This window comes from Leucoraja erinacea, chromosome 36 (assembly GCF_028641065.1).
Source record: "Leucoraja erinacea ecotype New England chromosome 36, Leri_hhj_1, whole genome shotgun sequence".
Classification (NCBI taxonomy): domain Eukaryota; kingdom Metazoa; phylum Chordata; class Chondrichthyes; order Rajiformes; family Rajidae; genus Leucoraja; species Leucoraja erinaceus.
In genome coordinates, this window is record NC_073412.1 from 8,873,641 (window position 1) to 8,900,083 (window position 26,443).

Sequence of the window (26,443 nt, forward strand, 5' to 3'; positions counted from 1 at the left end):
ATGGCAGCTGCACCATGGCAGACAGGGAGAGGCTTCAGAGGGTAACTAGGACAGCGCAGAAGATCATTGGTTGCCCTCTCCCCTCCCTGATGGATATCTACACCTCCCGCTGCCTTAGCAGGGCAAAGAAGATCATCAAAGACAGCTCCCATCCTGCGTTTGGACTGTTCGACCTGCTGCCCTCTGGAAGGCGCTATAGGTGCATCAAATCCAGGACAAATAACTCAGAAATAGTTGCTTTCCGAAAATTATAACTACTCTTAATTCAAATTCACACATGCACTGACTTCACAGCCCAACACCCGTACTTCCATCTGTATATATGTATATAGCGCCGCAGAATTGTGCACCAATCCCCCCCCCCCTTCTCCCTTCTGTTTTTTTGTTTTTCTGTTTTGGTTTTTGTACTAAATTATATGTATGCACTGAGTACGAGCAGCTTTCAATTTCACTGTACATGTATAGTGACAATAAATGGCATATCTATATCTATATCTGTATTGTGTTTTAAAAAAATATATAAATTATGATATTTTTATAAGTGATATACCAAGATTTTATATGTATTTTATGATATTTAATATGCAATGCATTTTTAATGTAATGTTGCCCCTTGTCTGGACCTTAAGTCCGTAATAAAGTTTATTATTATTATTACTAAGTTAGCATATTCTGTTGTGCAGCTGCAAGTATGTCATTGTTCTGTTTGGAATCTATGTGTCAATAAAACACTCTCGATCTGTTAACAACTCTCTGCAGCGCTTTGGGGCTTTAAAACCACGTCAAATGCAGGTCAGTGAGGAAATTGTAGACTGTAGGGGGGAAAGACATCCAGCCGCGCCTCAGATGATCTATATACAAATGGGTGTGTGTGTGTGTGTGTGTGTGTGTGTGTGTGTGTGTGTGTGTGTGTGTGTGTGTGTGTGTGTGTGTGTGTGTGTGTGTGTGTGTGTGTGTGTGTGTGTGTGTGTGTGTGTGTGTGTGTGTGTGTGTGTGTGTGTGTGTGTGTGTGTGTGTGTGTGTGTGTGTGTGTGTGTGTGTGTATATATATATACACACACACATATCGTGTGAGGTGAGCTTTCTATCAACGGACGAACCTGGTCAGCTGTCGCCATCGGGCGTCGAGGCGCCGAGCGAGCTCCCGCCCCCTCCTACTTCATGATGCCGCGCAGGCGCAGGTTTGGGGTCTGGCGCCGACTAACCGCCGTTGAGCCGCGCGAGACGGCCCCGCCCCCCACGCCAGGGACGCCAGCGACGCGCACGCGGGGGCGAGTGCGAATGCGCGTGCCCGAGCCCCGAGCCCGCGTGCCCGAGCGCGGCCGTTCGGCGCTGGAAGGCAGAGGCTTTGGGAATGCTGGTTCGGACGGAGCCACGTGACCCGCTGCTGCCACGGTCGAGAGACGGGATGTAAATGGTAAGTTGTGAGCGGGCGAGTGTGCGTGCGTGTGTGGTGGAGTGGAGGGCAGGGCACAGTGAGTGTGAGCTGGCGTGTCAGCAGTGTTAGGAGGCCCCGAGTGAGGTTGAGGAGGTTGCGGCTACACAGCGGCAAACAATGGGCCTTGCTCTCGGCTCGGGTCACAACCCCTATGTGTGTATGTATGTCTCAGTCTATCTGTCTCCCTTCACAGGCCTCTTGTTTAAATCTTGTTTTTCTCTGGGAGATCGGGCATATCTTTCTGTGGTGTGCAAGTTTCAGAGTGCCTGCTTGACAGTTTCATGGCTGCCTCTTTACTTTATCATAGTGACTCCATGATTGATTTCTGAAGCTTCCAGATTATTTGCATTCGTATTTTGTGCCTTTTAATTTTCCTTCTGCACGCCTTAGTCATTGAAGGGGAAGATTTTAATTTAGTCGTTATATGTATCCCTAAAACCGAAGAATTGTAATTTGTCTCATTTTTATGTGTTAAAAAAAAGGCGAGTTACACCTATAATTTTCACTTTACAGGAATCGATGACTTATTTTATTATATTTACCTATTGTTTACATCAGTGATTCTATTTTGTCATTAGATATAAAAGGTTAATTCTTAACCTGAATTATAAGTACATGTCTATAGTGTACTTATGATTTGTTGCATATCATTTTCAATATATAGTGATTGTCAAAATATTTTTGTCGTGGATGGTTTGAAAGTTTGTTGGTACATGTCATTGTGCAAGAACGTAAGATAACTAAACAGTGGGAATGTTCTGCTGGATTTGCATTTTCTAATAAATCAAATAATGGGAATCATTAAAAAATGTGGCCAAAAAGTGAGTTAAGTGCAATGCCTCTTCATCCACAATGAAATGGGGGTGGGGGGGAGAAGAGCGTGCTGGAAACTCTTAATAGTTGTCAGATTATGTGGAAAGAGCATGCAATTCTTGGTCAGAACTGTCAATGTGTAATGGGCCTAATTGAGCACATTTTAAAGTGTGGACTTTTGAATGTCAACATATATGGATTCATAGCTGAACTGAGAACAAGGTGGTGGATAGTTTATTTAACCAGGATTTTTCATTCCTAATCACAGTGACTTTGTAATTATAGTTGCTAATGTCCTAAAGGCTGGAGAACTTTAGTTAACTTTGTTGTGTTTTGGACAAATGCCAGCTATCATAGCTGTGCCTGGTCCTAATTGTATCCATTCCATGTAAAACATTTCCATCTTATTATTTCATGTTATTTTGTCTTGATTTCTATCTGCTTATTTTGCTAACATTATTTTATTGCCTATGCTTAATCTCCTAGGTTTTCACTTTTGTTTCCATGTTAGCCAGTCATACCCAGACTGTGCATTTAGCATGTTGAAGTGAGGCGTGGTTTGATTGTAACAAAACCAAATCTGTTGTAGTAGTTACTATCTACTTGGCACTTTAAGAAACCTTTGCTCACATCTGTTGATTTTTCCTTTCACCTCATCTCTCTTTCCCTCCCCCCCCCAACCATTTTGTCCACATCCTTATATTGTTGCAGTAAAAAAGCTGAGTGGTATAAATCCAGACACAAGAGACTGCAGATGATAGAATCTAGAGTTTCAAAAAAAATAAACTGCTGGAGGAACACAGCAGGTCGGGTTTAGGTTTATCGTTGTCATGTACAGTGAAAGGTACAGTGGAAATGTTTGTTTTGCATGCTGTCAAATCAAAGTCAGATAATGGTTTACATAGATACAAACAAGGCAAATTCAAGTATAATAGGGAAGGGAAAGACATTGAGTGCAGAATATAGTTCTAGAATTTACAGATAGAAAAGGTTTTAAAAGTGTTGGGCGATTGTATCAGATAATACTAGATCATCCTCTGGGACCAGCATGCAAAAAGCAAATGTGTGTGGGGGGGAATGAATATTTTGTGTCAGGACTGAAGAACGATTCTGACCCAAAAACATTTCTGCGAAATTCCCTCACAGAAGCTGCCTGACCCATTGAGTTTCTCCAGGCGTATAATTCAGAGCTAATTTTAAGGTTTGTTTCTGCAGTTCAGCAAGAAAAATATGTGCATTAAGGCTGTAAATCTCACATCACCTGAATGTGCCAAAGTGCATGGCAATCATTAAATTTATGTTGCCTCGGTTTGAAAATCATGTATACAAGACCCATTGAGGAGGCACATAATTTGAGCTACAATTCCACTGCAGTTTTGATGGAGCGCAAGATTTCAGTTGAAATGCGAGGTGATAAACTGCATTAGAGATTTAAGCAACCCCATGGCACTATTTAAGAAAAGAGAGAGATATTTTCCTGGTCTTCTGGCCAACATTTATCCCTTAACAAACATTAAATCAGATTTATTCCATTTCTTTGTGGGACCTTACTGTACCCAAAAGATAGGAACTCAGCGGGACAGGCAGCATCTCTGGAGAGAAGGAATGGGTGACGTTTCGGGTTGAGACCCTTCTTCAGACTGACCAGTCTGAAGCAGGGTCTCGACCCGAAACATCACTCATTCCTCAACTCCAGATATGCTGCCTGTCCCGCTGAGTTACTCCAGCTTTTTGTGTCTATCTTTGGCTTAAACCAGCATCTGCAGTTCCTTCTTAAACACTTACTGTGCCCAAAAGTGTCTGCAGCATTCCCTCAGAATACAGCTTTGAATGCCCTTCCAGATTACTCTATTAGTGTTGAAAAAGACTTTAAGGTACCTTGATGCTATAACCATGTGAAACATGGTCTTGTATTTAGTTTGTATCCAAACAGTAATTTGGATAACTGATCAAATAATTTATTTTGACTGTTGATTGAAAGGGAAATTGTGGTTAGGATAGTATGAAAATCATGCTCTGATAGATCTACAGTTAAAACGTTATGCAAAGGTTGTGGCCTTCGACTTAGTGAGTAGTTCTCTAACAAATTGAATAGCATTCTATTTAGTCACTGAATATCAGACAAGTTGTTAGTCACTCAATGAGTGAGGTTTTGCAGTTATCATCAAGTGTTCTCGCTCATGGCATACAGGAAGTTTGTGGGCTGAAAGTTTAATTTTTAACTGTTTACTTTGTATTGATGTAGAAATGATTCTAAAAAGCTATTATCCACACAGTACAAAGTAACAAAGATATGAGATTAAGAAGTTCACTTTAGTACCACATAAACTTGATGTTCATGAGGCACCAAGATGTGATTTGTAAATTAAGGTAAAGTTAGCAAGATAACTATTTTAATGTTGTTAAATGGGATATAATGTCGTGATGTAATATTTATAATCCCTCAACATGCTGAAGTGATTTTTGTTTGTTGGAAGTTTTTATTACAGCATCATTCTTCGTTACCTTCTTCCCAAGTGGCTTTGTCCGTTAATGAAGTGAATAACTGAATTGTACAGGCCCGGCAAATCCTAAATTTTATCCTTGTAGATTGACTAGAGAAGCAAATTGATAGGGAAAAATCAAATTGGCCAGGGTTCATTACCCACTGACATTATCGGAAGGATGTGGACATAGACAAGAAAATTATTAGCCCTATTTTTGAGTGATCTGCTAATACTCATCAAACCTTGTGCTTAAAGTATACTTTGCTGAGGGGGCAAGATAGTAACTAATAACTATGGAATTAATGCGGCAAGCAATCAATACATTTAGTCGAAATTGGAGGGGGAAAAATGTCCTCCTCTGGTTTTGTCACCTCAATGTATCACAAGAGTGTTTTATTCTGTAATTCTCAACTCGCCAGTTTAACATCACTTACCAGACAGCATTTGGTCTGCCTGTGGAAGTTTGAAGTGTTCAGTCATGTGTTTTTTTGTAGCAGAGAGCTGTGATGATGCTCAGCTCTTAGCTTTTCTAGTGATTGTTAGATGGTGAACAAGGTGGGAACCTTCACAAATCTTTTTCCTCTTTGCCCTATGCCAGTGTATGTTAGAAATAAAACCAATCTCTGTGGACAATTTATATAATATATATTACCTATTGATTTCTTGCAAAAGCAAAATGTTGATCGGCTGATTATTTTTTGGGATGTTTTGAAATGTTGGGTTATCCGCATGCCAAGAGGCACTTCTGAAGGGAAGAGATGGCCCATAATGCCAATGCTGAGAAGGGTCTCGATCCGAAACGTCACCCATTTCTTCTCCCCATGGCTGCTGCCTGTCCCACTGAGTTACTCCGGCATTTTGTGTCTGCCAAGGCTGAGAGTTGTTTAGAGCAAAGCAGACATGTGAAAATTTGTGTGTCATGATCCAGGATAGATAAAATTTGAATGTAGAAGGAACAATTGACCGAGTTAAAGGAAACGAAAGTGCTAACAGCTTTCATATAACTGGGCGATTCAATAAGCCAATGAAAACACGAGAAGAAAGTGCAGAACAAGCCTTTTCTAAGATAAAATGTGCCTTGGGCGCTGCAAGTGGGCGTGTAAGCATTTTAAAGCAGCCAGTTGATGTCTCAAAATTGTTATGGTAAACCCATACGTGAAGCAGTAATGAAAAATGAAGCATTCATTTTTGGGGGAACCCATTTTATTAATGTGAAACAAAACTGCAAAATTTCTGTTAAATATTGTTTAAAATTGCAATGGCAGTACAACTTTCATTATAGCAAATATGGCAGAAACTATTCTTGAAAAATTGGATCATAAATGGAAAGTCCACCGTGTCACATGAATACTGGACATTTGTTAAAAAAAAAAAGTTTTGTAGTAGAATTGGATTCTTTATAGATTTTTTTCCAGCTTTTTATTTTAATTTCCAAATGTAAGCTTGTTCTTTGCACATGCAGTTCATCTTCTTCATGCAGAAAAGTGAACTTGTCAAACTCAAATGATCAGCTGCTACTGTTCTTCTAACCTGTCTTATCAATCTACCTTCAACTCCTTCCAATTTTTTTTTTGCTCTGCAGGAAGCACAGGCTGCAGCATTGTATTTGCAGACGATTCACAAATGTGGTGAATCTCATAAATCGTTATGCAGATTATGGGCAGCAATTAGGATGGTAATTCCTTTCCTGAGCTCGTTATTTATTTACACAGCTTCCATCCGAAGATAAGTTGAGGGAGAAAAGATACATTTTCTATCCATCTGACGTACCTAAATATTCCGCCATTGGAAAATTATATATGAATGCATCTTTTGGCTTTTCTGGGAGATTTTTCTGATGTAGAAATGGACATGAGAACATGGAAAGCAGGTGTTTTCCATTTTACTGTAACTTGGATGTGCATGTGTCTTGTTTATTTATTCCAATCTAATGGCTGAAGGAGTAGACAACATTAGAAGATCTTGTTTAAAGAATATTGTACAAAAGAATTGGGGCGGCACAATGATATTCTTAAACATAAATGTAATTCTGAAACATTTTTCCAGTCACAAGAGCAGTTAGTCTTTTACCATGGTTTTCATGTGTTTCAGGAAATGGTGGTGGATCAAAAATTTGTATATCTGACCAATTGTGTCAAAACACACTGTTAGTGGAGTCTATTCTACCTTTCCTGTTATGTAATTCTGGAGAATTTTACTTCATGGTAGAGCTGGGGGTTTTTTCCTGTTAATATATGTGCTCATTGTTTTCAAGTTTCTCCATGACATTGTGCCACTCTATGTCTATAAGGTCCTGCAAACGTTCGACATTACGGACCACCTCTTGCACTACCATGGACTTGTTTTCTAATTGTGTTTTTGTACTAATGTTGTTTCGCACTGTCTATGGGATAATATATTTTATGTGTGACTATGTAATGCTGCTGCAAATGAGACTTTCAATGTACCTGAACCTCACTATACTTGTGCATATGACGATAAATCCAACGACTTGACTTGCTGAATTTAAGGACACTCATAGCTTTGGATCGTGTCCTCAAAGGTACAACCCTCAGTGGCACAAAAATTACCCACATAAACCCCTCAGATTTTTCTTCCCATTTGCCTTTCTTAAACTCCTAAAAATATCACTTTTGGTCATATGACCGTAAGCCGTTGTGTGCCTTTAATTTAACAAAATCCTGAGATTTTCCTTTGCTGAAGGTGCTATACAATGCAAGTCAATGGGCACAGCTGGTAGACCTGCTGCCTTACAACGTCAGAAACCTGGGTTTGATCTTGACCTTGGGTGCTGCCAGTGTGGAGTTTGCACGTTCTCTCTGTGACTGCGTGGGTTTTCCCAGGGCGCTCCACTCTCCTACCACATCACAAAGATGTAGGGGTTTGCAGGTTTATTGGCATCTGTAAAATTGCCCCTAGTGTGTAGGGAGTGGATCTTCTTCTTATCGAGTCCACACACAGGATTAGAGGTTGTTCAGCCAGAGCTGAACACGCCTCTCGTCATCTGCATACACTGGTGTCTGTCTTGTCGCTTCTTGTGCTTTTTGTGCGTGGTGGTAGAAAGATTGGTGGAAACAGGGCCGTGACGTGAACGCTCTTTCCTTGACCCCAGGGAGTGGATGAGAAAGTAGGATAATATATAACTAGTGTGATGGTCTGAGTGGTGGGCCCCCGCCCATGTTGTATCTCTAAACAAAATTGATTCTGGGATTAATTTCAATAAATAGGGATTTGTCCAATGACCAAAAAAAAATCAAAAGCAAAAACCTGCAATTGCTGGAAATCTAAAATAAAAATAGAAAATGATGGAAATACTCAGCGGGTCAGACAACATATGTGGAAAAAGAAGCATTAAATGTTTCAGGTCTAGGATCTTCAGCTTTGTACAGTATATTTTTGTTATGACTGTGTCGCGGGGAAGAGATGCATTAGTAACATCTTCTGAAGGTGCCAGTTAAATGCAACTCATTGGAACCACAGTGCCAGTCCCATGCGTAAGCATCCAATTTCGCAATCAATGCTTCGTTGTGATAATAGAATCACAGCTGGTTATTGAAGGATGTGTAATAAGGATATAGTTATATTTTCAAAAGGATGATGAGAAAAATTGTCTGGGGTTTCATTAAATAAAGCGAGGCAGAATTTCAAATGTGTTCCGATAATATTAATTTGTGCACTACAGAAGAAATAACCTTCCTATTGCAAGTTATTCTAGAATTGTATACAGTAGAATAACTGTTCTAGTTGACAAATTTGTGGGATTGCTAATCTAACCAATTAAAGGTCATGTAGTAATAGCATCCGAATAAGACTATTGGCGAGGAGAAATGTGTAGAAAGGAACTGCAGATGCTGGTTTAAACAGAAGATAGACACAAAAAGCTGGAGCAACTCAGTGGGTCAGGCAGCATCTCTGGAGAAAAGCAATAGATGACGTTTCGGATTGAGACCCTTCAGTCTGAAGAAGGGTCTCAAACATCACCTATTCCTTTTCTCCCGAGATGCTGTCTGACCAGTTGAGTTACTCCAGCTTTTTGTCCATTGGTTAGGAGAGCTGAGCTAGCATTGGTCTTTATTGACCCTTGTACCTCTGGAGATTAATTGTTACCAAGTAATTCGTGGGTGAAAAGAAATGTTTGGGGAGATTTGTTTGTGATTTTCTTTAACGCAACTGCCTTACGGTGTCAAGGAAGAAATAACATGAAGAAAAAAGGAACGGCAAATGCTGATTTACAAAAAAAAATCACAAGTGTTGGAGTAACTCCACAGGTCAGGCAGCATCTCTGGAGAACATGAATAGGAGATATTTTAGGTCGGAACCCTTTTGCAGAAATAATATGGAGTATATGAGAGAATTAATTTGAAAAGTGTTGCTATTTTGTTGAATACAATTGAGCGATAGTGGGGGGAGATACATTATAATCACATTGATGTCTATAGATATTTAATGGGATGAAAGTTAATTGGGTTTTATTCCATTTCTGATGAATATGAAAATGCAGCCATTGCTATTTAAGCTGAAAATTTGTTATTTTCTAGGATTATTCTGTGCCCAATAATTAATGTTTGGCATGAAGAAAATTGAGAAAATTTTGCAAACGAGAATCTTTGAAAATAAGTTATTTCCCATAGGAAAGGCACAACTGGGTCACGCTGCTACCTTTGGTGTCAAAATATCTAGGTTTGATTCTTAATGGGAAAAGCTTACAAAGTGTATACACACAGCTGTATTTAGAATCGGGACATTCTGGGCATCTGGTGTAGGAGAGTACACAATGAATTAGCTGTTCTTGAGTATCTCATGTGAAGTATGGCTTGTGGGTGAGGCACAGTCCCAGACTACTTTTGCCTAAATTTTGCTTCCAACATATTTATAAATGAAAATGTATTCCTAAATGAGGAAAATCATTTTATATTGATTGAAGTGACCTAATGTGACATTTGTCATTTTGAATACTGCCTGCTGCCAGTTATCTGTCTGTGCCTGAATTTCTGAGGGGAAAAAAAGAAGAAAGCTTTTCTATTAACAACGAGTCATGTCAAATATTGGTAAGTACATTAGATGTATAAGACTAGGTGGAGCAGTCATCAATGCGTATAGCAAAATAACACAACTTAGCCAGTTTAGGATTTATTTGCAGGCATGCATACCATGTGGGGTGCTCTGTTTTTTTCCCCATACCTCAAATACATATGCGTTGATAGTTAATTAGTCACTATAAATTGCCCCCAGTGTGCAGATGAGTGGTAGAATCTGGAGTTTATTGATAAGAAAGTGGAGGAATATAAAGTGGGATCAATGTAGGATTTGTGTAAACAGATAATTGATGGTCAACAACGATTTGGTCAGTTGAAGGGCTTGTTTCCATCATGTATGCCTCTATAAACCATAGATTGAAGCAAATTAGCCAAATAGAATTGGCAATCCTTCCCAGGCATGTGTGCTGCAGAGGAGGAACTTAAGTACTGAATGATGCACATACATTATTTCTACTGATCTTTGTGTCATTTGAGGTAGACTAATCCTATTTAGTTTAGCAATGCAGCATGGAAATAGGCCCTTCGGCCCATAGTGTCCACACCACCCATCAATCACTCGTTTATGCTAGTTTTATCTTATCCCACTTTCACTTCCACTCATTGCATATCAGGGGCAATTTACAGTAGCCAACTAACCTACCATCTTTAGGATGTGGGAGGAAATCAGAGCAGCTGGTGGAAAGCCAAGTGGTAACAGAGAACATGCATGTAGAAATGGCAAAGAGGCAGAAAGACTTGCATTTATGTAGCACGTTTCACATTCCTTTCAGGTAATTTACAGTTAACATTGATTTTTGAAGTTATGTCACTTCTGTAGTGTAACTTTACAAAAAGGTCGATAACTGGGTAACCCGTTTGTAGTGTTAATCATTGTCATAAATGGGGTTATGGATCTTCTGCATCTACCTGCAAATGCAGGTGAGGTGCTATTTTAATTACTCATACAAAAGAGTGCACTTCAGTCGGAATTAATTACACAACTTCCTCAATATAATGTGTAGGAAAGAACTGCAGATGCTGGTTTAAATTGAAGGTAGACACAAAATGCTGGAGGAACTCAGCGGAACAGGCAGCATCGCCGGAGAGTCGAGTGTTTTAATGTCTTATGTCCCAGATAGAACAATGAAATTCTTACTTGCTGCAGCACAACAGAATATGCAAACATAGTACACTGTAAACAATATGATAAATGAGAGAGAGAAAAAAAAGTTCAGTGTGTACAGATACTCTCTCACACACACACGCACACGCACACGCACACACACACACACACACATATAGTAGTGCAATAATAATAATAATAGTCTATTGTAGTTCAGAGCTTATTTGAGGTTGTAGTGTTTAATAGCCTGATGGCAGTAGGGAAGAAGCTGTTCCTGAACCTGGACGTTACAATTTTCAGGCTCCTGTACCTTCATCCTGATGGCGAGGGCAGAAGGAACGGGCGATGTTTCAGTCTTCTGAAGGGTCTCGACCCAAAACATCGCCTGTTCCTTCTCTCTTAAGATGCTGCCTATCCCGTTGAGTTGCTCCAGCTTTTTGTGTCTACCTTCCTCAATATCATTTTCAGTTGAACCTTTGGTTGTTGGAGGGAAGCAGGCACATGTTTACCAGTGCCCTGAGGTTGATATTTGTTCCTTGACCAGGACTACCAAGGCAGTGACATTTTCATTGTTGCTTTATGGGAGCTTGCGCTACATATATGAGACTGTATTGCAACAATGAATATACTCTGTGATATCTGAAGGGTAAAAGTGGTTAAGCAGTCATGCATGTGTCTGCAGCACTCCTGATCTCCATTTGACTTGTGTTCTCTTGCCATTCAACTAAGCTATAGTCTGTCAAGCTCGTGTTGTGTTCAATGCCCAATACAAACAAGTTGTGTTCAATGCCCATAACCAAGTTAATTTTTGTACTAGCCATTAGCACTTCTCAGTACTGGAGTGGAAGTGGGTCAAGGAAAGTTCACAAAATGCTGGAGTAACGTAGCAGGTTCGGCAGCATGCACATGGCTGGCTGACGTTTCAGGTCGGGACTCTTCTTCCTGACTCAAAGTCACCCATCCACGTTCTCCAGGGATGCTGCCTGACATGCTGAGTTACTCCAGCATTTTATGTCTTTCCTTGGTAAACCAGCATCTTCGGTTCCTTGTTTCTAGAAGTAAGTCATCATTGAAAATGCAGGTCTGTCAAAGAAGAGGAATTTACATCTGCAGGCTGTGTTCCAATGTTTTCTGAAAGATTCTAAAGCCCTAATATGACTCTAGGCATGATTGGGGGGGGGGTGAGGGATCCTTCCATCTTCATCATGAGTTGGGGATTGCCAAGATGACTGATTTATTGAGAAGCTAAGCTAACGATCTGCAAATGGCAATGGATTTTTGAGGCAGTTTCCATGTCAACCAGCACTACAGTCACTGCAATTATCGGGATGTTTCTTTGTGGTGAGGCATGATATTTACTGTTTTTTTTATGGCAAAACTCAATGCTACAGTGAATAAAAATACACGAACCATAAAGGAACTATACCACTGATTTAGACTATACCACTGATTTAGATCAAAGCTGCAAGGAAGGGGAAAGAACGGGATTCGAACCTTGTTCCTTGTTATGTCCCTGTCCCACTTAGGAAACCTGAACGGAAACCTCTGGAGACTTTACGCCCCACGCAAGGTTTCCGTGTGGTTCCCAGAGGTTGCAGGTGGTTGCCAGAGTTTGCAGGTAGTGGAAGCAGGTAGGGAGACTGACAAAAAACTTCCGGGAACCGCACGGAAACCTTGGGTGGGGCACAAAGTCTCCAGAGGTTTCCATTCAGGTTTCCGTTCAGGTTTCCTAAGTGGGACAGGGGCATTACTAATCTATAATGTGATCCATTTATTTATTTACTTATTTATTCTTTCTTTCTTCACATTAATTAAAGCATTACATTCGAACTTCTGATACCTGACTGAATTTTAAAATACCTCTGCATAAAATAGTGTGTGTGTGTGTGTGTGTTTTTCATGGCTTTTGCACAGCGTAGTTGTATGTATGAACAGAAAAGGAGAGCTGGTCTATATCTGCTTGACAAGGTCACAGATTTTGTTCTGTTGGCCCCTGAGGCAGGTTTTCTAAGACTACTGTGCAGGCAGCACCAGCAGAGTCAAATTAAACTGTCTTTTATTTAGTCATACTGAGAGGTCTATTCTATATGTTACCTTTATTTTTTAAAGTGCACATTCACATCTGTGTCACAAGAAGATTTTTTTTTTTTCCGTTTGCATGTTATGAATTTCTTGGTATTTTTAGGTGTGACCAGCTACTTTACCATATCAATTCAAATTCATAGTGGTATCACTGGGAAGTTGGTGTTTAATTAGAAAGATGTGGTTTGTAGATTGCTTTATGGCCCAGAGCAACAGGACATTATATAGGGTTATCACCTCTTCATAGCCAATGCTTGTGTAACACTCTTAACTGAACAAGCCTTGAGAAAGAACTAAAGTTTGAGTTTTGGAAACATTTGTGAAATAAATGAATATGATTTAGCTTGGGGCATGAGCTATGTGTCACCTATGTTATAACAGAGACAAATTAATGTCAAATGATGCTAGTTGATGATCCAGATGGCTGTTTTTTACTCCAAATCAAGAGAACGTACATCTCGAGCTAATAGATTTCTGGTCTAATGTCAGACTGTACAAATGGTATCTCTCAAATTATTTAAAAAGTCTAACTATTGTAAGTCAATAGATGCATGAAGTGATTAGGAATTGGAGGTTACCATACACACCACCATACCTGTCCCACCCTTTTAGTGAAACTTTGATAGAGTAAAACAAATGTAAAATGGTAGGGGGAAGAGAATAGAGAAAGAATGAAAATGGGGAGCCAACGATAACAAAAAATGAAAGGGGCTCAGAAAGGTTTGATAATGTGCATTGGGTTTATTGCATTGCATTATGATTTTTTTGCATTAGGGACAAATGTCTGCAATATAACTCATTAAACACATTTTGGTAATAATCGGTCATTTCTAGACTTATGAAACATTTTAAGCTTTAAAATGTAACTGGTAATGGGGAAGATGTCTACCAATATGTTGATAAATCTTTATTCCTGTTTTTAATCCTGTACTAAGTAAGTCTATGTAAGCAGCTTTAATGATTATCTAGATGGCTCTTGAGGTTTGATGTTGATTGTATTTTCACTGTTTCCTGGGACTGGGCACCCAAGCATGTTATAGCATGAGATGTAGAAACATTGGTAAGACCTGTTCTCTCATCGGGTTTAAAACTCTGATATTGTTTTTGCACAATAGAAATGCGGACTTTGTCTCATACTGTGTGTAGATTTACTCGGTGAAGCTTTATTTCTGAGAACTTCATTATTCAACAACTCTTGGAACCTTTCTATGCAACCCACAATATACCGCAAATAGAGATTTGAAGACTTTAAAACATCGCTGCGGGTAATTTGATCAGAGAATTTGGAACCTGTACTAATATGTGCGAAAGTATGCCAGTAGCTGAAATGTGCAGTGTTTTGCATTTTGGAGCAGTTACTCAATGATTCTGTGTTCTTTTGTGTAAGCATATATGTAACAGGAATGTCTTTGTTTTTGGCATGTATGAGCAATGAAACATTCTACTTTAAGGCTTTGTTCAGCCTGTTGGGTATTCAGCAACAGATTTGGGCTTCTAAAAATTATTTTTTGCTTTTTTCTGTTCCCATTTTGGAGTCGTCTTTTCCCGAGGGTTTTTCTTCTTGCCTTGCTTGGTGCCACAGTAAACAGGAACTTGAGGTCTACCTGGCCCACATCAACCATCTTGGGAGTGAAGTAACCTCTTTAGGGACTGTCAATAATCTGGTGTTCTCAGGAGAATACAGAGAGCACAAATTGGCTTTCTTTCTCCCCTCTGAGCATGCCAAACAAAATTTGAGCATTTGTGCCCAATTATGAGTGTAAATGGTCAAATTACATTCAAAATATATACTGAAATTACTACCTGAATGATCTTTTCAAATTCCATGTCATTACTCTTTTGAAATATTCTACTTGGTGCCCATTAAATTATGGATTTTCTTATTGCTGCAATTGAATAAAAAGTGCAAGATGAGTGCGCACTGATTATCACAAGAAATTCAGGCTCCAAAACAGAATGTTTCAGTTCCTCAGTCTTACTGGATGTGTTATTAAATTGTTTCCTGTAACCTGTTATAGATTGGTTACCGTGGTGTTGCAGCTTTCTACTATTGTGATTTGAGGGGAAACTGGGAGAACATGAACCTAATTTTGTTGTTCTTATTAGTACACAGATGTTATCAATGGTAGCAATAGAGGTTTAATGGAGGCAGCGCTTCAGAATTGTATAAAAATCACACAAATATCTGGTTACCCAGGTGTAACCAACATGCAAAGTATAATTGAAGGGTGCATATGGTTATTATAGACATTTTTAATTCCAGTTATTACAGCTGTGCTTCCCCATAACACGTGTTCAGTGAAACCTTTCCAAGGTAATTTCATTATTGACAGAATAAATTCCAATTAATTATGCATTTTAAATTTGGCCATTTGACTAACTTGAAGAGTAAGGCTAGGGAATCCTAGCTGTGATTTACCAGTATTATTCAAAGAATAAAGACACGAGACTGCAGATACTAGACTCTTGAGCAAACAAATCACAAATTGCTGTAGGAACTTGGTGTTCCAGGCAGCATCTGTGCAGGCAAATGGACTGACAACGCTTTGGTTCAGCATCTTTATTTGGACTGACGGAGTAGAGGGAAGAAAGCTGTTCTAGAGAGGTGAGGGGAAGGGGTGGGCAAGAACTAGCAAGTAATAGGAAAGAACTGCAGATGTTGGTTTAAATTGAAGATGGACACAAAATGCTGGAGTAAGTCAGCGGGACAGGAACATCTCTGGAGTGGTGACGTTTCGGATCTAGACCCTTCAGACTGAAGAAGTGTCTCTACCCGAAACGTCACCCATTCCTTCTCTCCAGAGATGCTGTCTGTCGTGCTGACTTATTCCAGCATTTTGTGTCTATCTTACTGGTAGGTGATAGATGAATTCAGGTGAGGAGGGTGTTTGGTAGATTAGTCAAGTGGGGGAAAGATGAGTGTAGAGGCTCGAGGTGAAGTGGAGACAAGGGTGCAAATGTGGAATCTGATAAGGGACTTGCCCTCAACTTTATCAGTCTGGAGAGGATCCCAATCTGAAATGTGTCTGTCCATGTCCCTCCTTTTAAACACTTGATTCGTTCTTTCATTTCAACATTGCATTACATTTTAGGGATTAACTGATTACATAAATGCAGGATGTTGCTATTTTATTATGGGATCGGTACTGGCAATCGTACACATAGCTGACTGTATCAAAGGATGTAGCTTACTTAAATGTCACTTCAAGGTTGCTCAACGATTGATTATCACATTATCTTCAGTTTAGGGTATACATTATGTTTTGCAACCTCTGATCTCTAAGATATGTCATTTTCAGCTTTTAGTTTGTTAGGCAAATGTATCTAAGCTAAGAGAAGTTGCCGTAATTATTTCCCCAATGGAGTTACTTTTGCCAAAATGTGCCATTGCTCTCTATTGCATGATTCTTGCACGATATAATATTTGATTATAGTTCTATTTCAAAACATGAGGAAACCTTGCATCACAGTGTTCAGATACCGTTGAATCGCTGCAATTCATGATAAGTAGTAGGTGAGTCTCTTCAGCTTAAAGTTATCAGCTGAGAGGTAAAAATGAGCTCTTCTTGACATGGCATTTCTGATTAAGTGTTTATGTTACAAAAGATCTTTGAGAATGGGAAAATTGCTTGCTGAATGTTTGTTTTTTAAATCTCAATCAAATTTTCAAACTTAATTTCAACAAATATTACTATAATAATCTCCACTGGGGTATTGATCTCTCCCAAGTAGGCCTGTTCTAATGACATCACAACAGTTTGCCTCCATTGTAGATAGAGAATGTTGATTCTGTGGAATCATGCAATGAAGACGGCACAATGGTAAACCCCACTAAGGCTCAGTGAAAATAATAGAGTAAGATAGCAGTCAACATCTGCAGGGATGCTGTGGAAAGACATTTAACCCCTTAAATTAGGGACGGATTTTTGATGAGTAATTAAAATACCATAAACGTTATGGAAGTAAAAAATATAGTTGTGCAAGTAATGTACAATAACATTATTCTCATTACTTGCATAATTTATTCTACTCTGTGAACTGCATGACCAATTAATTTATATGCTTGTATTCACTCTCAAACATTCATTATTTGCTATATAACCATCTGCATCCTTTAGTTATCTGTTGCTTTGTGTTTACACCTGGGTATTCGCTGTCTTGTGAGTAAACCAGATAAATCATTCACTTCGATCACAACTTGGAAGTAACTCCCAAATATCCAGTCTGAAGAAGGGTTTCGGCCCGAAACGTTGCCTATTTCCTTCGCTCCATAGATGCTGCTGCACCCACTGAGTTTCTCCAGCTTTTTTGTGTACCTCCCAAATATCCATACTTATACAGTTTGAGTTGATGGTGTTTTTTTTATTTTTCTTTATTGGGCAAGAGAGTCCATTGTGAAGGAACAGGAAAATAACATGTTGATAATTTCACAACCAGACGAGACTGAGGATAAAAAACATCTTCCCAGACTAACATTTGGAGTCCTCCCCGAAGTATATTTCGATGAACGTAATCCCAAATTGTTAGTTTAATGGGCATGGATTATAATTTAAAAATGAAAGTTCTAGAACATTTTATTCGGAGCGGTTAAAATCAAGAATTCTAGTAGATGATAGAAACACCAATGTTTCATTTCAGTTGTATTTTTGGTTAAATGCAAGGGAATGACATTGAGCACACATGGAAATGCCTCATGCTGACTAAATGCCTAAAATAATACAGGCTTTATTTACCAGAATTTCCTCAGTGGCAGATGCCCATAAAAAGTAAATCAAAAATATTAATTTATTCAAGTAATGTGAATGGACTATTCATCATTGTTTTGACATGACTAGCATAGGCACTGCCAAATAAAGCTTAATGACCTTCAGAGGCTGGGTGTTCTGGAGCAAGTGATTTGTTTCCACTCACTAATGCCTGTTTGCCATGCACAAGCCACTAAATTAGAAGTGTAATGGAATACTTTTTACTACCTGGATGAATGCAACTCCAACAATATACAAGGAACATAACTCCATCCAGGGCACAAGCAGTCTTTCATCATCCACCAAAGTAAACGTTCATTCCTAGGATACTCAGACTGCATTTACAGAACCCACACCAAGAAGGACTTAGATAGCAGGTGCATGGGAGTACCACCACCTGCGGTCTCCCCTCCAAGTCATTTTTTTTTTCTTGATGTGGAAATATCACTGTCCCTTCATCACTGAAATCCAGGGTTAAAATCCGGGAAAGGCCACAAAGTGGGTCAGGCAGCATATCTGAAGAACATGGATAGGTGACATTTCAGATTAGCACCCTCAATCCAGGAATACCCTACCTAACAACCTTGTGGAAATATCTTCAGAAGGACTGTAAGGGTTCACCACCAGTCAGAGATGATCAATAAATCTGAGTGTTATTAGTAACACCATATTGTTGTAAAATGAATAACTAAAATTGTGAACTTGTGGCCAATAGTTACACATTTTATTTATATATATATATATATATATTATTGTTCAATTTACTTGGAGAAAAGCACTTTGCAAAATAATTCCAAGAGTAACATTGAAATTGAAGCTGAGGCAATGACTCCCATCTCTAACTGGGTTGTCTTTCTCATTCATCGGGTGATGCAAACACTGCAACAACAGAGCTACACTGCCATTGTTCCCAACACATCTGCAAACTAATCACATGTGAAAGTTATAACTAGCCAAGAACAAAAGATTGAGCTTGCAATCACTCTGTTTTTTTTCCAGTCATCTGTTGTAGTATTTTCCAAGTAGCCTAGTTTGTAAGTAAAAAACAATTTCTCTGAAATGAATGCCCCCAAGGTGAAAGTGATTTTTCTGCAACCCCACCTTTTCTTCTCTGCCGTTTATGGAACTGAAAGACACCTTTGTCTTTCATGTTTGAATACTGCACATGCAGCAACCAGCTACACCAAGGAAGCATAAAGCAACAGTATTTTTACTGCGATGTAATATACCCCCCCCCCCCCCCCATCGTGCTGGATAGCAGTGAAGTAGTGGATATAGCAAACTGGGAGGAAACTATGGTAACTTTGGTTACTGTGGTAACTTTAGTTGCAGGCTTGTGCCATATTTCTGGAGATGATTTCTTATGGTCTGGCGTAAAGTAGTGTAAAGCATTCCTATCAGATATTTTGGACAAATTTACAATAGTTTTGTCAATTTGGGTGAAGCTGAATTTTTAAAACTATAAACTTAAGGTAAACTTGTAAATTTACACAAGACATGTTTTATTTTTTTTAAGCAGCTTGTGATATGGAAGTTTTCTTGTTTGACTGAGTAACGGTTTATTTTGTTTAAATGCCACAAAGTGCTGGAATATCTCAATGGGCCAGGCAGCAGCCCTGGAGTACATGGATAGGTGACATTTCGGGACCCTTCAGATTGTAGAGGAGGGGGGGGGGGGGGTTGAATCCGGCATCTGCAGTTCCTTGTTTTTACACTGAGTGGTTAATTTGACTAGCATAAAAGATTGTGGTGTGATGCAGGATTAATGTATCCTAAATTAACTATTTAATGAATGGATTTGAAATATATTGATTGAGATCTTAAATCATGTTGAATTGTGAGCTGTAAGTTGCTGAATCACTTGCACATCTATTTTTTTTTTCTTTGCTCCCAATACATGTTCCATTTATGTTTGGATTCCTTGTATTTTGTTCCAAAATTCTTAAGAGTTAAACTATGGAGTCGGGGTATTTGGACTGCATTTGTATTCTCTTGAGAATGGACCATTGAGGTGAACTAACTGCAGAATTTACATTGATCCAAGTTTTAACATGATTGATGGAAAGATAATATTTCCTCATAATAAAGGTGCAATAGATTGTGATTGAAATATGATAAGTAAAATAAAGTCATTAACAGATAGTTCAAGACCCCAGGGGACACAATTTTAACGTTTTGGGAAAATTGAAAGCAAGTTTAAGAAATCTTTCTGCAGATCTGGAACTCATTGTTTCAGGAAAACAGAAGTAGAAAATCAAGGCTTTCAAAATGGTAGGCAATTAAAAACAAGAATAACAGTGCTGTGGGGAAAATATGGCAATAGGACTGACTGGATTGTTTTACTGGACCTGCACAGACTCCAGTGTTTAAGAAGGAACTGCAGATGCTGGAAAATCGAAGGTACGCAAAAATGCTGGATAAACTCAGCGGGTGAAGCAGTATCTATGGAGCGAAGGAAATAGGCAACGTTGCCTATTTCCTTCGCTCCATAGATGCTGCTGCACCCGCTGAGTTTCTCCAGCATTTTTGTGTACCTGCACAGACTCCATGCATCGTACAGCCTCCTGTGCCAAAATGCCATTGTGCAAGACTGCAATACTACTGCCAGCCTATTGTTGGAATGTATTATCTGAAAAAGCAAAAGATACCATTGAGGAAAATAGGATCGATGCTAAAAATGTTCAACTGACAACGTTTTCTGGTGTAAGCAAAATGGAGAGCATCTGTTTTGCAGGGAGGGCCATGCTGGGTACTCCAAACCAGCTTCGAGGAACAAATGTGTCAAACTTTTATTTAGAAAATAATAACTCTAGTTTGCTCCATTTGCATTTTCCTTGTGCAATTTGAGTTGTAGTCATACAAGATAGGGCAGGCCAAATGGACAGTGACTATCAACATCTCCAGATTATTGTACTTACGTAAACATCGAGGCAATTTACAGTGGCCAAGTGACTTACCAACTGAACATTTTTAGGTGTGGGAGGAAGCTGAGCATCCAGATGAAACCCATGTGGGTACAGGGAGAACGTGCAAACTCTATGTAGACAGCAGTTGAGGTCAAGTTCTTCTTTGAAACCCAATGATTGGATCGGGAACAATCTTCCTGCTGAGTGTCCAACCCCTTAAAAAAGTTTCTATAAGAATTCTTTAGATTTGGAGATACCAGTCTATCCAGTCTTTCTTCATAAGCACAGAAACAGGCCCTGCACTCCCGGCCCACTGAGATTTCGTGCCAACCAGTGACCGTGCAAACTCTATGTAGACAGCCTAGGTCACACTACCCCAATATAGCAGTGTCACACAAGAAATTCACAGATTAGAGATACACACACACACACACAGTTCGTGCCAACACACACACACTATCTCACACACACAATTTATGCACAATTTATACCAAGCCAATTAACCTACAAAACCGGTATGTCTTTAGAATGTGGAAGGAAACTGGAGCTCCCGGAGCAAATCTATGCAGGTCATGCAGAGAACGTATTAACACCATATAGACAGTACCCGTAGTCAGGATCGAACCTGGGTCTCTGGCGCGGCAAGGCAGCAACTCTACTGCTGTGCCACCCAAATTTGGGCCAACAAAAATGTATTCATAATTCATGGCAATCGTTAACAATGTGTAATCATGAATATCTATGAAAATTGGAATTGTATGGAAAGAAATCCTTGCAACGCATGGTGAGTCGCATCAAAGTATGGAGCTAAATCACTGGCAAATAAGTTGACATACTAAATTCATTGTAAACATTTGACACTTCCCACACATTTTCTTACTACAATTGGTACTCTATTGATGCATAAAATACATAAGCAGGTATTGCACCATGGTCTTAAACATTTAAGAAAGAACTACAGATGCTGGAAAAATTGAAGGTAGACAAAAATGCTGGAGAAAATCAGCAGGTGAGGCAGCATCTGTGGAGCGAAGGAAAAGGTGGCGTTTTGGGTTGAGACCCTTGGAGTGTAAACCACCCAAGCGAAATTTGGGTAGATTACACCCCAGCGGCATGAACATTGACTTCTCCAATTTCAGATAGTCCTTGCTTTCTCCCTCTTTCCCCTCCCATTCCCAGCTGTCCCATAGACTACTATCTCCGCCTCTTCCTTTCTCTTTCCCGCCCTCCCCCACATGTCAGAAGAAGGGTCTCGACCCGAAATGTCACCTATTCCTTCGCTCCATAGATGCTGCCTCACCCGCTGAGTTTCTCCAGAATTTTTATCTACCTATGGTTTTAAACATGATTACTCGTGACCTAGTTGCAAAAAAGTGATGTTCATTTTAAGCACTTTGCTAACTGGCTCATTTAGTTGTAATTTAAAAAAAAAAAGAAGACTGCTCATTTACTGGTTTGTTTGGGAGCTGGGAATCCCATCTGTTTTCTTAGTACTGTCTAGGGAGTAAATGCACCACATAGTTCAAACAGAGGTTCTGTGGTGGGCATGGATTTCACCTGCAGGCAAACAGCACGCCCCCACTGTAACCAAATGTGGCAGTCAGCTTGCATAAAACAAGCTGTTGACAACAGTGGAGAGATAATTACCTGTTAGTCTGTTTTGACAATGTCAGCTTGGAAATTTAAAAAATTGGTCAGAGCAAATGAATGCTGCTCTCTTTGAAGAGTCGCGTGGATTTTTGTGATACACGCCTCAATTTAGGATTGAAGCTCAGAAACAGCAGTAATGACAATCGAACACTCACTACTCCACAGAAGCACCAACAAGAGATTATCTGTGCATCGCTGGGCTGGAACTAAGAGGCCTCGGATCTAACGAGTCAAGTTGAGACTTGCGGAGAAAATCATGAGTGCTATTCCCTGCCACTCAAATCATGACTTTCTGAATATGTGATAAAATAGGAGTAAACCCTTTAAATAGAAAATAAAAGATTAAACTGAATTTGCTGTACCACTAATTAGAATAGAGAGTACTAAAGTGAAATAATGATAATTTAATTCTTATAATCAGTGCACATTGATTTGGTGGTAAGTTAGGAATTGAAATAAAGGTGTAAAGTATTTAGGAGGGAACCAGATCAAGGGTACAGTTTTTTTAATGAATCTTTGGAAAAGAGTCCTATTTAACTTTTGTGTGCTTTGGGCTATTTTTATTAGCACCAGATTACAGTGGTCATGTTACTGACAAAAATAATTCTCATGCATTTCAGATGCGATAATGGCTCAGCGTATCACCTGTCCAGCGCATCTGCCCTATTTTCTATATATGATTTGTCGACCAATGTGTCACTGATGTTTATTCAACCTTTTTCAACCTTTTTGTCAATTCTTGCCAGTACACTATAAGCAAATTCAGATAAGGTAATAAAAAGGAAAAATTAACAACTCGCCATAATTCTAAATATTACAAAAATAGTGTGAACATTAGTCCGAACCTGGCAATTATAATGAATGAAGCAGGGGAACTGAATTAATTGAAAGAACTTCCAGGACAAGCAATTGAATTGGGGCTGAATTAGCAAGATAGCTCAATATTGGAATCATTGTCAGCAGGTTTACTGTCTGTTGTTTTAGGTGTTTCCACATTTAGAGTATTATTTTCAGTTCTGGGCACTATGTTATAGGAAATGTTGTCAAGCTGCAACGGGTACAGAGAAGATTTACGAGGATGTTGCCAGGACTAGAGGGTCTGAGTTGTAGGGAGAGGTTGAGTAGGCTGGGACTTTATTCCCTGGAGCACAGGAGGATGAGGGGTGATCTTATAGAGGTGTATAACATCATGAGAGGAATAGATCAAGTAGATGCACAGAGTCTCTTGCCCAGAGTAGGGGGATTGAGGACCAGAGGACATAGGTTTAAGGTGAAGGGGAAACGATTTAAGAGGAATCTGAGGGGTAACCTTTTCACACAAAGGGTGGTTGGTGTATGGAACAAGCTGCCCGAGGAGATAGTTGAGGCTGGGACTATCCCAAATTTTAAGAAGCAGTTAGACAGGTGCTTGGATAGGACAGGTTTGGAAGGATTTGGACAAGACGCAGACAGGTGGGACTAGTGTAGCTGCGACATGTTGGCCAGTGTGGGCAAGTGGGGCCGAAGGGCCTGTTTCCAAACTATCACTATGACTCTAAGTAAGAAGCAAGTTTGTTTTAGGTGGCAAAGAGAATGGGAGTGGGATGCGCAAAAGTAATATTTTTGAACGGGTGAGGTCAAGCTTGTCTTGGGGTAAACTGTTGATGAACGGAACTCAGAGAAAAAGAACACAAACAAAGGGAAAAGTAAAAGCTGTGAAATTCAGAGCTGCCAGAAATGCCAAGCAGGTCTGGCTGATTTTGCTGTAGATCATCCATCTTTAAAACTGACTCTGCTTTGTCTTCTCTGCTATTGCTTTTGTCCTTCCCTTCCTGCCCACATCACCTCTGCTGCTTATATGCAACTTTTCTCTGAGACTGGGCCGAGCATCAAAAATGTGTCTAGAAATCAACTTTCGTGACCCATATCACCCATATATATATAAAATAATATAACGAATATAATTGTGAGGGTTTTTTTTAAATGAGAATGCTGCAGAGGTCCGGCTCCTGAACCCGCCTAATTAATGGGTGAGTGCAGTTCCTGTGGGTTCCCCCGTTTACTGAACCCCACTGACTGCCAGTATGCAGAATGGGGATTATTACGGCCATAGTGGGACTGGGGCAGTGCCAGGCTGGGGGAAGGCGAAGGCATCTTCCACTGACAAAAAAATGCCTAACCCTAACGCCCCCCCCCCCCCCCCTTCCAGAGCTGCCCATGGCTAGAGCTGGAGCCGCTTTGGGACCGGCTGCGGGCTCCGTATGTGTGGCCCCGCAGCGCGTCCACCTCGGCCAGCGTGCCCTTCTGGCGGTGATGATGGTGATGAAGCAGCACTGGCCCAACTATGGTGGTCGCCTTCAGCACCACCATAGCGCCAGCTCCGTCAGACCTCCTGGTCGCTTGCTGCAACATCGGCCTACCGACAGCCCGACCGACCACTCGCAGCACCCACCGGAGGTCTGGCCCAACGCTCACCACCCACCGGAGACCTGGCCCGACAAACCGCTCTCACCACCCACCGGAGGCCCGACAGCCCCGACCGATCCTCCAGAGCATCCATCGGCCTACCGACAAGCCCGACCGACACTGACCGACTGACCAACCTACTGACTGACCCTAATCCTAACACTAGCTCTACATTTGTTATTTGTCATTTTTATTTAACAGTTCACATCATAACCTTATAAAGATAAATCAATTGAAAAACAAAATGATCAGCAAGGTTAGAATTACCTTTATTCCTTGGAAACCTTGCTATTGTTTTGATGTAATGAGGAGGCAGCCATGATCCCAGGGTTCTTGCTGCCTAGCGACCATAAAACAAAGCGCGGGATTGGTCAATTACTACTCAGAAAATTTGAGGTTTTTCTCATATTTCTTAAAAATGTGCAGGTTTTGGTCTTGACGAGTTTCAGGCATGATTTATATAATATTTTTACACAATATGTTAAAAATTCAGGTAGTTCCGTGAGTTGGGTCACGACCTGAACGACAAAGCTCTTCGGCCCACAACCCATCTCCTTTACAGATCTGTTGAAGTGTTGTTGACTTAAACGTGATCTTTTCTTGCCACTGATACTGAGAAACTAATGCCCCTGTCCCACTTAGTAAACCTGAACGGAAACCTCTGGAGACTTTGCGCCCCACCCAAGGTTTCCGTGCAGTTCCCGGAGGTTTTTGTCAGTCTCCCTACCTGCTTCCACTACCTGCAACCTCCGGCAACCACCTGCAACCTCCGGGAACCGCACGGAAACCTTGGGTGGGGCGCAAAGTCTCCAGAGGTTTCCGTTCAGGATTCCTAAGTGGGACAGGGGCATTAGGTTCCAACATTTTTAATTCTTATTTCAGATTTCTGACACCCGCATTGTTGTGATTTTCATTAACTTGCATAAGGACGTAAACTTCTTAAACAGAAATACTTCACTACAATGGTCTCTAATTGAGCTTTGAATGAATGGCCCATAGAACGTTAAACAGAGCTTTAATTTGGCAGGAATGTCAACTACATTCCAAGCCATAGATTCTTATATGAGAAATAAAACAGGAATTCAGCTATTTTTTAACTACCTGCAGAAGCAGCCAGGACAAGAAAAGGGAAGCGTTATGAGGGACCTTTAGAGCTGATCCTTTATTTTTAAATCACTGGAGATTGATATTATTGTTAGTTTGCAATAGTTGTTGGATTTCAGGTTGTATTATCATTTCTAACATTGACATTTTCAACTGGGCAAAATCAGACTGGATTGCTTGGAAGTGATTATCATCTTAAACAGTGGACTCTGACCCAGTTTATTTTTCTTAAGAAGATTTGTGTTTTCATATGATAAACTTATTTGTAGAAACATGGAATTTTCCGTTAGACAGGCCGTCAGCTTTGAACTGGTGAGTAGAAAATCAATGGTACATATTCTGAGGACAAGAAAAAGGTTCTAAAACCTTTAAAAGTATTACTTGTTAGGATAGATTCTCAACAGGACTGTTTCCGTGCAGACTTTAATGGCATGTCTGACTTATACTCTGGAACATTCCAAAGTTGTGTAATATTTTTAAAAGGTTAATGGTTCACGTGGTGTGTAATTTAAAGGCTGAAAATGTGGGAGTGACCTGTACAAAAATGTAGGGTGTAATTTGGATTCTTCTCCTAAAGAACAAATCTTTCCTAAGAAAAAAAATATTCCCGCAGGCAATCCCACATGCTTGGCT

At 40.0% G+C, this 26,443-nt stretch overlaps 1 protein-coding gene across 3 annotated transcripts in view; it reads left to right on the forward strand.

The window, feature by feature from the left end:
- Positions 1-1,271: 1,271 nt before the first annotated feature.
- Positions 1,272-26,443, forward strand: part of znf592 (zinc finger protein 592) — a 127,173-nt gene continuing 102,001 nt past the window's right edge. For 2 of the 3 annotated variants that reach the window (XM_055662612.1, XM_055662614.1), the window contains exon 1: positions 1,272-1,417. The gene's annotated coding sequence lies outside the window, so the exon portion shown is untranslated. The other variant, XM_055662613.1, reaches the window with a different exon arrangement.